Genomic DNA, 12,312 nt, shown 5'->3' with positions numbered 1-12,312 from the left:
ATGCACGTCAACCGACAATGAGTGTGGCTCTTCCACCCCACTGGCATGTTGTGAACTTGCACTACCATGGAACCCAACAGCCTCAACAGTTACATACAAGTCAGACGCTATGAACTGGGGGGTCCGCTTAATCACTGCCCACATCATGTCCACGTCAGCATTGCAACCCAACGGATTTGAGTTGTAGACAACCTGAGTACTCACAAGTATCTGGGGGGCACGGTACACAATGGATATCTTATGTGACTCCTTGTCCAACCGTAGAGCTTCCATTATCTTCCGGTGCATTTTTCTCAAGTGTGTTCCCCATTTCAACTCAATGAACTTCTGCTTCACTGACTCGCCTTTATAGGACAGCCCATGCAAGTCATGGAAATATTGTTCCCCATCATAGTAAACGTAGAAGCAATGACGACCCATGCCAGACCTGGATAACGACAATTAATTGTGGTTATCATGCAGAAGATAGGGGGTTATGTTAATGCAACAGTAATTAATCTTTTACAGATGCACTATGATGCTATCCTAATTATAGGTGTACACACTTGATTCGTTTGGACACAAACATTGGCCTTTTAGGGGAGACATGCCACGACAAAGAATCAGGGTGTTTGTAATATCGCTTGGTAAGGATGCAATATGGAGTAGGAAAATGCAAACATGGTCAGTAAAACTTGTTCACCTCGCAGGCTTTCTTTTTCAGAACCCACACAGTAAAGACTTTCAGAACTGAAAGAGCCATACAATTTAAACCTCAGTATACATTACACAGCATTGTTAATATGTATGAATGAATGCATATGTCATCATATTAATTCACCGTACAATGTTTGTTTATATATATGTTTATTTAGAATGATTATATACATATTTCCCAAAAGAATTCTCAAAAATAATTACTATATACATTACTATATAAAACTCGACATATTTTGGAACAATATGTATACAATGTCACTATCACACACACACACACATAAGATTATTCTCACCTAAGTCATAATAGTACTGTTATCTAATTAATCGTTTCTTGGACAATTTTTTCCAGGATTTTCAATGTATTAACAGTTTTTGCAATTCGTAACAAAATGTTTCGAAAAATTGGTGCCCTAAGCACATACATTATATGTAAACATACCTATACATGTGTGTGTGTATATATATATATATACATGTGATCATATATGGGTAGGTAGCTTTGTTTATATTTACATATATTTGCATATACATAGGGACATACATGCATATATATATATATATATGTGTGTGTGTGTGTGTGTGTGTGTGTGTGTGTGTGTGTATATATATATACATATATTTGGGAATGCCACATATACATCTTATGATATGGGTAAGTACGTTCGTCTATATATACATATATCTATACATACATACATTTATGTATATATATACACACACATAATGTCAGAATGGTTGTAGAAAGCAATCCAAATTAGAAGTTGTAATGTAAGTCAATCCATTTATAAGTAGTTATGTAAGTGAATATATACCTATCAGGGAAGATATGCCAGAACAAAGAAGAAGGGGACCACAGCAACAGCACGCCTGGTGAGGATGCAATAATGACAAGGAAAATGGCAGAAGAGTTAGCAAACTTTGTTCACCTCATAGGCTTTCTTTTTCAGAGACCAGACAGTGAAGGTTTTCAACACAGATAGAGCCAGACACGTGCATGGATTCTGAAATGTGGGGAGGGGGACAACATGACTCGATATTAAGGAAATCGATTTTATATAAAACTCGATACCACATAAATCGAGTTACTGTTGACAAGACTATTGAAATGACGGAGTTTCAGAAACTCGGTTAATAAGAAGTCGAGTTATATGTAACTCCGCATGCTATAACTCGATTTATATAGAATCGAGTTTTAGCCCCATTTCCTCTACAAAAGCCCACTTCACACGTTAGAAGGTGCAACCACATTCTAGTGCAAAGAATTCCCACCATTGCGTTTTTGTAGAGCAGGATGGGACGAACCTATGTTGTGTTTAACGGTCGTGTTCCAGGCATATACGACAGTTGGGTAGATGCGAGTAGACAAGTTCATAAATTCCCAAATGCCAATCACAAATCATATAAAGATCGAAGGGAAGCCGAAGCTGCATACATGGAGTATTTGCATGGTAATGGTATGGGCGTGCATGGTGGTGCGTCTACATCGTCGGAAACTCCAAACATATCAACCTCAACTCCACATAGCACTTCTCAAAGCGAAGGAACCAACTATGGCAATGGAGACATTAGGCACACTTTGTTAAGGTATCAGTTGGAAGTTGCCATTGAGGAGCGTGACCACGCAAGGAGGATCGCAACGTTGAGTGCAAACATGTTGAATGAAGTGGTGGCTCATGTTGTGGGGGATGATGAAGTTGATGCACCCACGAGACAACGTACGGATGCATGAATGCAAAAGTACGACTTCTTGTTGTGGTATTTAGTAAGATATGTGTATACTTCCAAGTACCATCTGTTGTCATGTGTGCTTTAAGTAGAAGTGTCATCGTTTTCCAATTGTTTCACTAGCAGATATGTATATATAGAAAAATAACCTTATTATTTTTGTTTTTGGACTACTTTGGTCTTATTCGGTCCATTATATCTACTTTGGTCTTATTCGGTCCACTGTGGTTTCTAGGAAAATCGGTGTACTACATTCTATTTACTCTATTTGATCCTATTCAGTCAACTTTGGTCGTACCCCGTCTATTTGATTCACTGCAGTCCATTATTGTGTAGTTACAAAATACTAGATCAGCCTATACACAATGAGCCACGATTAACGAATGTACATGACGTAAAAAACAACAATAAATTGCATAACCTCTACATGAACGATTTGGAAATCCTCCTCGTTGGAGGATTCACTGCAATCCATACCAATCAAAGAAAATTCAAAGTTTAAAAAAGATAGGATTGGAATTATTCATACATGATAAATCGTCCAACATTAGAAAATTATCTAAATTCTTCAAGTCAATTCTGAAAATTTTAATAGCCACAATATAGGAAGTCCAGAACAAAATGACCATGAATAAAAATTGACACCAACCAACTAAAACAACAAATAACACAGCTATATAAAGGTTCTTGAATCCCAAACACAGTAAATAAAACCCTAAAATTATGATGTACCTTGTAATATTATTCTGAATTAGAAAAAAAATGAACACTTAAAATTTAAAAGTTACGTAAAAAGACTCGCATTACATGGAATACTACAGGTTTCAATAAATACATTACTATATCTTCCCTCTAGCTAGCTCCATTGGACAAAACAGGTTCATCTCTATGAGAGTGGTCTTGCCACTGCCAATTCTGCCAACAATACGTATTTTGTGCCTTTCCTCAAATGTGCAACTGATCCCCCTCAGAACAAGTGCATCAGCCTATATTTGATCTGTTCAGGAAACAATGATATATAAAGCCATATTATAAAGCCAAGTTTGAAGCAAATAACACAACTCTCAATCATGTGAAGATAAATACAAAACCAGTCAGATTGGTAATGAATGCCAAAGCATTAGTCCGCTTATTTAGAATGATTATATACATATTTCCCAAAAGAATTCTCAAAAATAATTATTATATACATTACTATATAAAACTCGACATATTTAGGAACAATATGTATACAATGTCACTATCACAATGTCCGGAAGAGCAACTTCAAATCAAGAATCAATCTCACTTCCGTCAAAAGTGCAAGCACTCCTTTCCCATCAAATACTCCACAGGAGACAAAGAGGGATCATCATGTCTAAATTTTTTAGCAATCAAACCATGTAAAGCACTAAACATATGAGGATTACCCATGTCAACAGTTTGGTCAATTAATGCCAACTTATAGATCAGAAGTCTTATTAAATGCTTCTTCCACTTCTAACTTACAGGAAGCTCAAAGAAAATATGTTTGATGATCACCAAACAGACATGTAAGAAGAAAATTTTACAGCATCGTTAGTTTGCAAAATCTACAATTATTTTCATTCCCACATGATTTCAACACATTGCAGATAAGGATATATATATATATATATATATATAAAAAGCACAATGAAGGCAAATAAATGGAAAAAATACCTGTATGCCCAACAAAAGTATGTGTACATTTGCTTCCTCTCCAAAGTTTTAAAGTTGTATCAGTTGAACCTAAAATCGTGGTAGCATAAAAATGAACCCCATAAGTTCATAGTGAAAGACATAGTTGGATCTATGCATTCCAATCTGATGTAACCAGTTCCAACTACCAACAAAATCTAAAACAATATCTAGCAGAACAGTCATCTACTGAATCATATTATACCTGTAACAAGCTCGCCTGAAGGCAGCTTTATGAGTGCTTGGATTGCTGCCTTATGAGCCTCCCAGGATTCTGAAGGTTGGCCACTTCTCCAACGTCTTAATGTGCTGTGGTGAAGGAGACATTAGATAGTAACTGAAAATTATTGAGAAAAAATGCATATACCTTTGTAAGCATAGATAATAATTCAAACCCAAAAAATGGCAATACACAAACAATAAAAGTAACATTCAAACAGTATGCAAATTTTTCATTAACGCCTCCATCATTTCATTAAAGCAAATGATGGACAAGATTTGATTCATTGGCCAATGACACACACAACATATATATATATATATATATATATACTGAAAATCATAAAATAAGAAGGCTAATCGATGAAAAAATCAATAATCAATTAAATGTTTCTCATTGGGTTCCCAATTTGCTACCAAAATGAAAAGGTAATATATACAATGATAAATAACAATTACAAACCCCAAGAAGTGAAAGGAACAAAACATGCAGACATAACTAAGATTTTTGCCGTTTTCAGCTTTGGGTAAGTTATATTGTGAGCTGCTCTAGAACTCAGAAAAAAGAAATATAAATTCTATTTTTATTTGTTCCTACTAACGAACTTGTAATCAAATGTACACAGCTCTAATCATTCTAGAGAGGAGGGGATTTAAAGGAGATTAAAAATAAGAAAATGGGAAGGAGGATGTACCAATCTAGGAATTGTAGGGAAGGCGAATCAGAAAATTAGGAGAGAGACACATACCTGGTGGATGCATTGTAGAGACTCGGATAAATGATTTGCTACAAAGGAGTTGGTTCTACCATTGATCCGCATAAACTTCGTCATCAAACTCTTTTACAGAAAGTATCAAATTACTTCTTCTTGCTTATCAACAATACCACACATTTGTTTCTCACAAAAATAACAAAAATAAAAAAACAAATTACTCTCTTACAACCCACTTTACTGTAGCTAACAACATACAAAAACACAAGAAAGTTTGGCTTGAAATGAATATCAATCCAGACATTTGTCAAATTGCAATCAAAACTCCAAGTGCAGAAAAACTTCCTAATACATCAATAAATACAATACGCCTTATGGGTTTTCTCCAAAATATCAATTTCTTGACAACAAACACATTGACAGCCAGTATTCTCCCCAAGCAATGATCCAGAAATAGATGCACAGCCACCAAGATTCTCCCTAATTAGTAGAACATTTTGCATGCTTATTCCAATCACCTATACACATGAAGAATAAGCACACAAGGACAATCCAGCTCAATGGCCTTTTCGTGTCCACCATTGCAGTTAGGTCTAAAAAAAAAAATACGACTTTCGAAGAAAAGTGAAACGTAACTATGCAGTCACCTATAGGCAGGAAGTATAAGCATACACTAAGGCATTTAATGATGTTTTCGTTTCCGCCCATATGCCCTGACAGGTCTAATCTTACCTGTTTCATCAGACACAACAGCATAATTAAATTAACATAATCAATCAAATGCACAGTACAAGTAGCTCAAGAACATGGGAAGTGTAGACGAAGTACATACCATCACCGGTCCCGCAATCGGGAGCATGCGCACGCGGGCGTCGCGATCTCCGCAAAGCCTCCACCGGCTCAATGTCCTCAGCCGGTATCTGCTCAATCTGTACAGCCTCTCTGTGGGGGGTTTGAGATGGAGTTGACATGGTGGGGTCCACATGCACTAGAGGTGGGGTGGGCATGCCTGGTGTGGGGACAAATATGCATCCACCATCATGGGCAGATCCACTGAAAACTGGGGGCGACATACAAGGAGGGCCCTCAAAGTCCGTGCTAGCACCATGGGATGTAGTGTGGGCTGGAACAGTGCCCTGATGATCGACGGTATGGGATGGCCCAGCACCATCGCCAGGCGTGCATCGCGGAGTCCTGCCGTCGTCATCAGACAGTACCCAATCAGTGCCAAGTCATGCCTCTTCTACACCCTCCTCATTCCCTTCCTCGTAGATGGGAGCCGACTCGGTCGTACGGCTGCGACCAGCTTGACCACCTCCACGATGTCCACCCCCACGAGACCCACCACGTTGCCCGCCACGAACTGGGGCCTGTGTATCAATGTCAACTGCTTCTGCAAGCGCATTCGCCAATTTAAGTCGGCCTAACTCCTCCACAAGCTCTAGTGTAAATGTAAGGTCAGTGTGCATGTCAGAACCTTCATCGCACCTCGGTATAGACCTAATCATCGTTCGAACCTACAAAACAAGGGCGTCATAAAAGCAAGAACGCAAGTATGATGCAAAACTTGGATAAATCTGTTCCAAAATCAAAAGAAAAAGTAGCAAACATAGCTAATGAAATCCTTATATTACTTATAATTATGAAGCATCTTTAAAAAGACAGTGTATAAAAATAGGGGTTGGCCCCCCCTGTGCAAAATTTTATAGTTCCAACCCAACACTCAGGAATTTTCAGTTTCCTGTTATGTATATCGCTATGCAATCTAAACATTGAGATAATACTCCTAAAAAACACGTATAGTTGGTTGTACATAAGTTCAATCTTAGCATAAGTGAAAATATCAGAATTTCACTTCTGTATCTAGGCTTCACCAGATTTACAACTCCATTAATATCACATTGCAATCAGGACACATATTTTGAAGTTATTATTTCCTAACGTACACGCCCAAATCAAATGAATTGAAAATATCAAACGCAAGCTTCAAGTTTCACTTAAGGGAAGTGCCAAAAACTTAGAACATATATCATACTTGAATCTAGTATAAATGCACATCTCCTTGCTGTATACTTGCAAGATTTTAAATGACCTTTAAGCTGTTGGGAATTGCATTCTACCAACAGTTTAGTAAGGGACTTCCCAATCCTAGAGGTAATATCTATCAAGGAATATGTAATACATTAATCAGTCCAGGAGGAAAGGCTATCTAAACTATCATGAAATGTGAATTTATCACTACTACACAGAGTTGCACCGTCCATTTTAAAGTACAAGCCAACCAAAAACAAAAAAAAAAAAAATAAACAAAAAATAAAATAAAATACAATAAAACCCAACCCAACCCACCCTTTTTAAAAGTTGAATGTAATTATATGAACAAAGGTGTGGTCATCATTAGTCATTACCCATTAACCATTCCTCATGCAAACAAATTGGATCAAGACAAATTAAGTTTGTTATGAACAACTTAAATCATGCAGTATTTTGACTTTAAAACATAATGACATGTCATGCAGTATTTTTTGACTTTAAAACAAAATGACAGAGAAAGCTGCTGAGGATATTTAATCCAACAATGGTTTCATCCATAAAATAGGAATTGTTGCCTCACCATGAGTTCCCAATACGCAGACTCTGGTGTTATGTACCGCCTTGTGTGGCGATTGTACCACATCATGTACTCAACGAGATACGTATCATCATCGTCTAGGAGATCGGACCCGCGAACTACATTCACTCGGTTGGCCCATTGCCGAATAAAGGGATCATGTTCTACCTCCCAGTTCTTCTCCCATTTACCCTGAAGGGATATCTTGTGAAGGGTAGTCGACGTATCCACGACACTTGGAACTGGTTGCTTCATCCCAAACTGACGGAGGACTCGCTCAGGATGATGCCACTCCACTATCCAAAAGAATATCAACGGCACCTCGGCCCTTCAAATATGCTGCCCAGCAGTGCAATACGCAGGTAGGGAGCCTAGCGTATGCGTGTACGGCTCCCATACAATCTGCATGAGTAGATTATGTTTGTGATAGTGAGACATCATACTAATTTAACATTATGTTTATGATATGTAATATGCAAAGCATGGAATCTTCTGTCTGCTTCTAGTCGTACACAAAATCTTCAGGGATTATTGGGCAGAAAGTAAAAGAACAACAAAATTGACCTGCAAAAAATATTAAAAGATCTAAGTTGTTCATGTCCACCATTTTCAGCCCCATGTTCATATGCGGGACAAGGTTCAAAGCTAACTGACACCATCAAATACTAGGGTTTTCAATCTGAACCAAACTTAGAGGAGGGTACTAGAGCATCCTTATGGCTGTAAGATGAATCCAAGTTGATGATTTCGCAAAATCTTTTTATCGTAATAGAAATATTGTGCTACATTAATTGCATTAGTCATTAACAATGTTTCAATGAATGAGAACAAAATGACTATTATAAGGTCTACTGAAGACATTGCATTTCAAGTAGCACTTTATATTGCAAGAAATGGAAGCTATGTAAATTATTACATGGTATAATCCTCATCAAATACTGTTACTATATTTCTATGTAAATATATATTTCTTATAAATTTTAGTGTTGGAAATTACGTAAGCCTTTTACTTATCTCAAACTAATCATGTCAATGTCTAAAATTACATTCCTCTTGAAGAATATGGTGAGCAGCATACTTTGCACGCTTCTAAAATTATATGAATAAAGTACTCGTTAATAATCCATAGCTTTTAATAATTTTAGGACTATTAAGGCAGCTAAAGTGGGGACAACTTAAGGAGTTGCATGCTGCAATTAAATTGTGCTCTCCAACTTTGATGCAAGGAGCACGAACTAACTTTTCATTTACGTCAACAACAAGAGGTAATGTGTCAAGCGTCTTTATGTTTTCTCATATATCACTGATTAACAATTATTTGTTTCTTTAAACTTAGGCCATTGTTTTCCAAGAAGACAATCGAGGCTGTGCATATTCAAAATATACCACTTGAATACGTAAATCGAAGTCAAACAGTATTCTACTAGACTGTAAAAATATAACCTTCAATTCAGCAAAGGTAATTTATAACTTACAATGTAACAATGTTTTTTGCATCACAATAACAATGTTTGTAATCCTGGATACCCCTATGTTAGAAGAAGAAATACTAAATTGTCTACTTATTAGGCAGAGCAATAACTATGGTTTTAAGCTCATAACATTTTATTAATTAATTACAAGTGATTTCACAAGCTTAATTACAAACCGTACAAGCTTAAATTTTATTTGTTTAATCAAATTTGTAGCATATATTGAGACTATATGCAAAAACAACCGACTAAAGTAGAGCGTGATAGTAATCTGGTGCAATTGTACATATGAAACTTCTAGCCAAGAGAGTTCGATCGTACCTATGAAACTTATATCTATGCCCAAATGGAGCTCACACACTAAAACCACCTGCAGCACCAGTGGCACCAATGAATTGTAAAGAGCTTAGATTCACATTGACTACCTATGAAAACACCATCAACTAGAACATCCCAAACGGATGTTTAGATAACATAAAAGTTTATATTAACCTTAGATGGTCACTTAATACTAAATATTGCTATGTTCTGTCACAGGGGCAGTGAAATGCATAAACTCCAAACATTAGTAAGTTTTTGAAGGCAAAGCAACAATTGAGACTATCTTCGATGCTCACTCTGGCATCCTAAACAACCCCAAATCTCACAAAGGGTTTAACCTATACCCTGGACTCTCGAGTTCCTAGTGGGGGGGCACTAATGGCTTTGTATTTTCGAAATTTCACAGTGTGGACCCAAGCAATGACAACCATCCAGCATTGGACAAGGACAAGCTATGGCAATGGCTTAGCCTATGGTCACTCTATGACATTCAAGGCAGAGTAACTCCATCCTTCAGTTTGCTTAATTTCAAATTTCAATGAAAGCCAGAGAAGTGATCATGTGTTTTACGGGCCAATGATCAATAATGTCATCATTCTTTCAGGTTTCTGTACTTAGGCCAAAAATGCAAATTGGGATTATATTTTTGCTCTCATGTCATGATTACACAATAATTAGATAAAATTTTCGTAGTTTAACATTTCCAGCTTTCCCAACGTTCTAAATTTAAAGAATTTTATCATTTTATGAGATTTAACAGCCAACTACATTACAACAGTGAAGAGAAGCTCTAACTCAACAAATTTAATTCAACGAAAATCTGGAATATAATTGTGGTAATATCTAAGTCAACCACCAAAACTATAGCGAATCCAGAAGGTGTGAAATATTAATAAGCTTCAACAGTTCTAAAAAAAATTTCTATTTTAAAGCTTTAATATTGAAGTATAACAACTATCAAAGATTCAAACTCTCTCTAAAAGAATTATAACCAATTACATAATCCAATATGTGCGTCTTCTCTTCATTGCATCAGCTTAATGACATTTGTAACAATTGGTGGAGTTTTTGTTTTTTGGTTGCAACACAAGTTTGAACTCACTGTCTTGCACTAAACCAAGACTTCATGCTCAATCTTTTGCGCATGTTGCACATGCTTCAAACATCTTGGAAAAGGGACAATTTATTCTGTGTTTTTTTTTTTTTTTTCCGGTGTAAATCACAAACGTTTCCGTACATAATGAAGAATATAGCCAAATTCTACTTTATATATATATGACTAAATTTATATATAACCCATTGATTTAACCCAACTTAACCTGAGTCATGTGAGTTGGGTTGCATTGGAAAAAACCCTTCAATCCAACCCAATTTGGAAAAAACCCTTCAATCCAACCCAATTTGGAAAAAACCCTTTGATTTAACATTCAAGAATTTTTTTCTTTTGTTTTACTTTATGTAAGGACGAGCAAGTATTCATGCAGGTGCTACAAATGGAAGTTCTAATGTGAAGTACTTCACGATGGACATTCCAATTGAGTTAAATGATGGGATGGAAATCCAAGTATCAAACAAAATGATTAGATGGTATTATGAAATCAACTCATTCCTACAACAATCCAAGAATTCAAAATAAAATAAAAATTGAGGGAAACGAAAATAAAAGCATGTGCGGTGCATTTGAGGGAAACGTGCTCGGCCCGTAGTCATAAGAATTGAGGGAAACGTGGTCATAAGAATTCAAACTAAATTAACCGAATACCTGCTCGGCCCGTACTGTAGCCAGTGACGTGCGGTACGCAGCAAGGACGTGTGTGGCATGCTCTGCGGTGCATTTTGGCCCGCTCCACCTACCAAACATGAGGTGTCGACAAATGCTCATTACTGAACCTTACATTTAACAAACTTTGCTTTTATATTTCACATCCATATACTAAGCATTGATAAGTTTCTTTCGTTTGTTAGTTTGGCATATTTTTAATTATATGAAAGAGACAAATAACGAGAACTCAATGAATGTACCTAATGGCAAGGGGCCCTAAGTGCACTGGCGGTAGAGGCGGCCTCACAACAGGGCATAATTGTGGGAACCTTGAATAGGCCCATAGCTGCACCAACAAGAGTGCTCCTCCAATCTGCATCGCATCCTTCTTCGATGCACCACAAAGTTGCCTATACAGCCAGGCCAATGCTGCACTACCCCAGCTATACCGTCTCGCATTGCTGACTGGGTTGAGCAACTGCAAAGGCAGCAGTGAGACCCGGTCCGCAGACCTGTCCATGAACAAGAGGGCCCCCATCCGTACAAGTAGGTGGTAGCGGGCATGTTGCTGCACGACTTCGTCAGCAGCGTCCGCAACTAAGGGATCGGCAAACTGTGCATCAAGCCAGGTGTATCTTATCCTCGCCCCAGCAAGGATAGACTTGTTTGAGTTTGGTATCGAGGGTGGAGGTTTATGGCCCAACAACTGTTCGCACAGCTCATTCCATATGTAGTCTGTCTTCCCAGTGACAGGCAACCCATCCACCGGAAGCCCCAGCATCACCTCCATATCTTGCAAGGTGATACCCATTTCTCCATGGGGTAAGTGGAACGTGTGCGTCTCCGGACGCCACCGCTCAACCAACGCCGTGATCAAGGCGTGGTCGACCTCCATATCAGGAACCTTGAATAAACCAGTCAACCCTGCTGCATCTATGTGTTGCATGATACGTGGATCTAACCCACCCTGTGGCAATACACATTTACGGCGTCGAACCTTTATCATGCCAGGTGCCTCCTGCACACGGACGAGTATTGTGTTAGGAGATTAAACACGAGGTAATTATAAAACAAACATATATTAATAATACT

General features: G+C 37.6%; 1 long non-coding RNA gene across 1 annotated transcript; it reads right to left on the bottom strand.

Annotated features, from left to right (window-relative positions):
* Positions 1 to 3,366: 3,366 nt before the first annotated feature.
* LOC115959365 lies at positions 3,367 to 4,427 on the bottom strand. Its single transcript, XR_004084856.1, has 3 exons — positions 4,328 to 4,427; positions 4,105 to 4,173; positions 3,367 to 3,421 (listed from the first exon to the last, which is right to left on the bottom strand). It is a non-coding gene; the product is annotated as an uncharacterized LOC115959365 (long non-coding RNA).
* Between the last annotated feature and the right edge of the window lie 7,885 nt (positions 4,428 to 12,312).

This window comes from Quercus lobata, chromosome 9 (genome assembly GCF_001633185.2).
Source record: "Quercus lobata isolate SW786 chromosome 9, ValleyOak3.0 Primary Assembly, whole genome shotgun sequence".
NCBI classification, from domain to species: domain Eukaryota; kingdom Viridiplantae; phylum Streptophyta; class Magnoliopsida; order Fagales; family Fagaceae; genus Quercus; species Quercus lobata.
The sequence above is the reverse complement of the archived record's forward strand: the minus strand, read 5'-3'. Positions and strand labels throughout refer to the sequence as shown.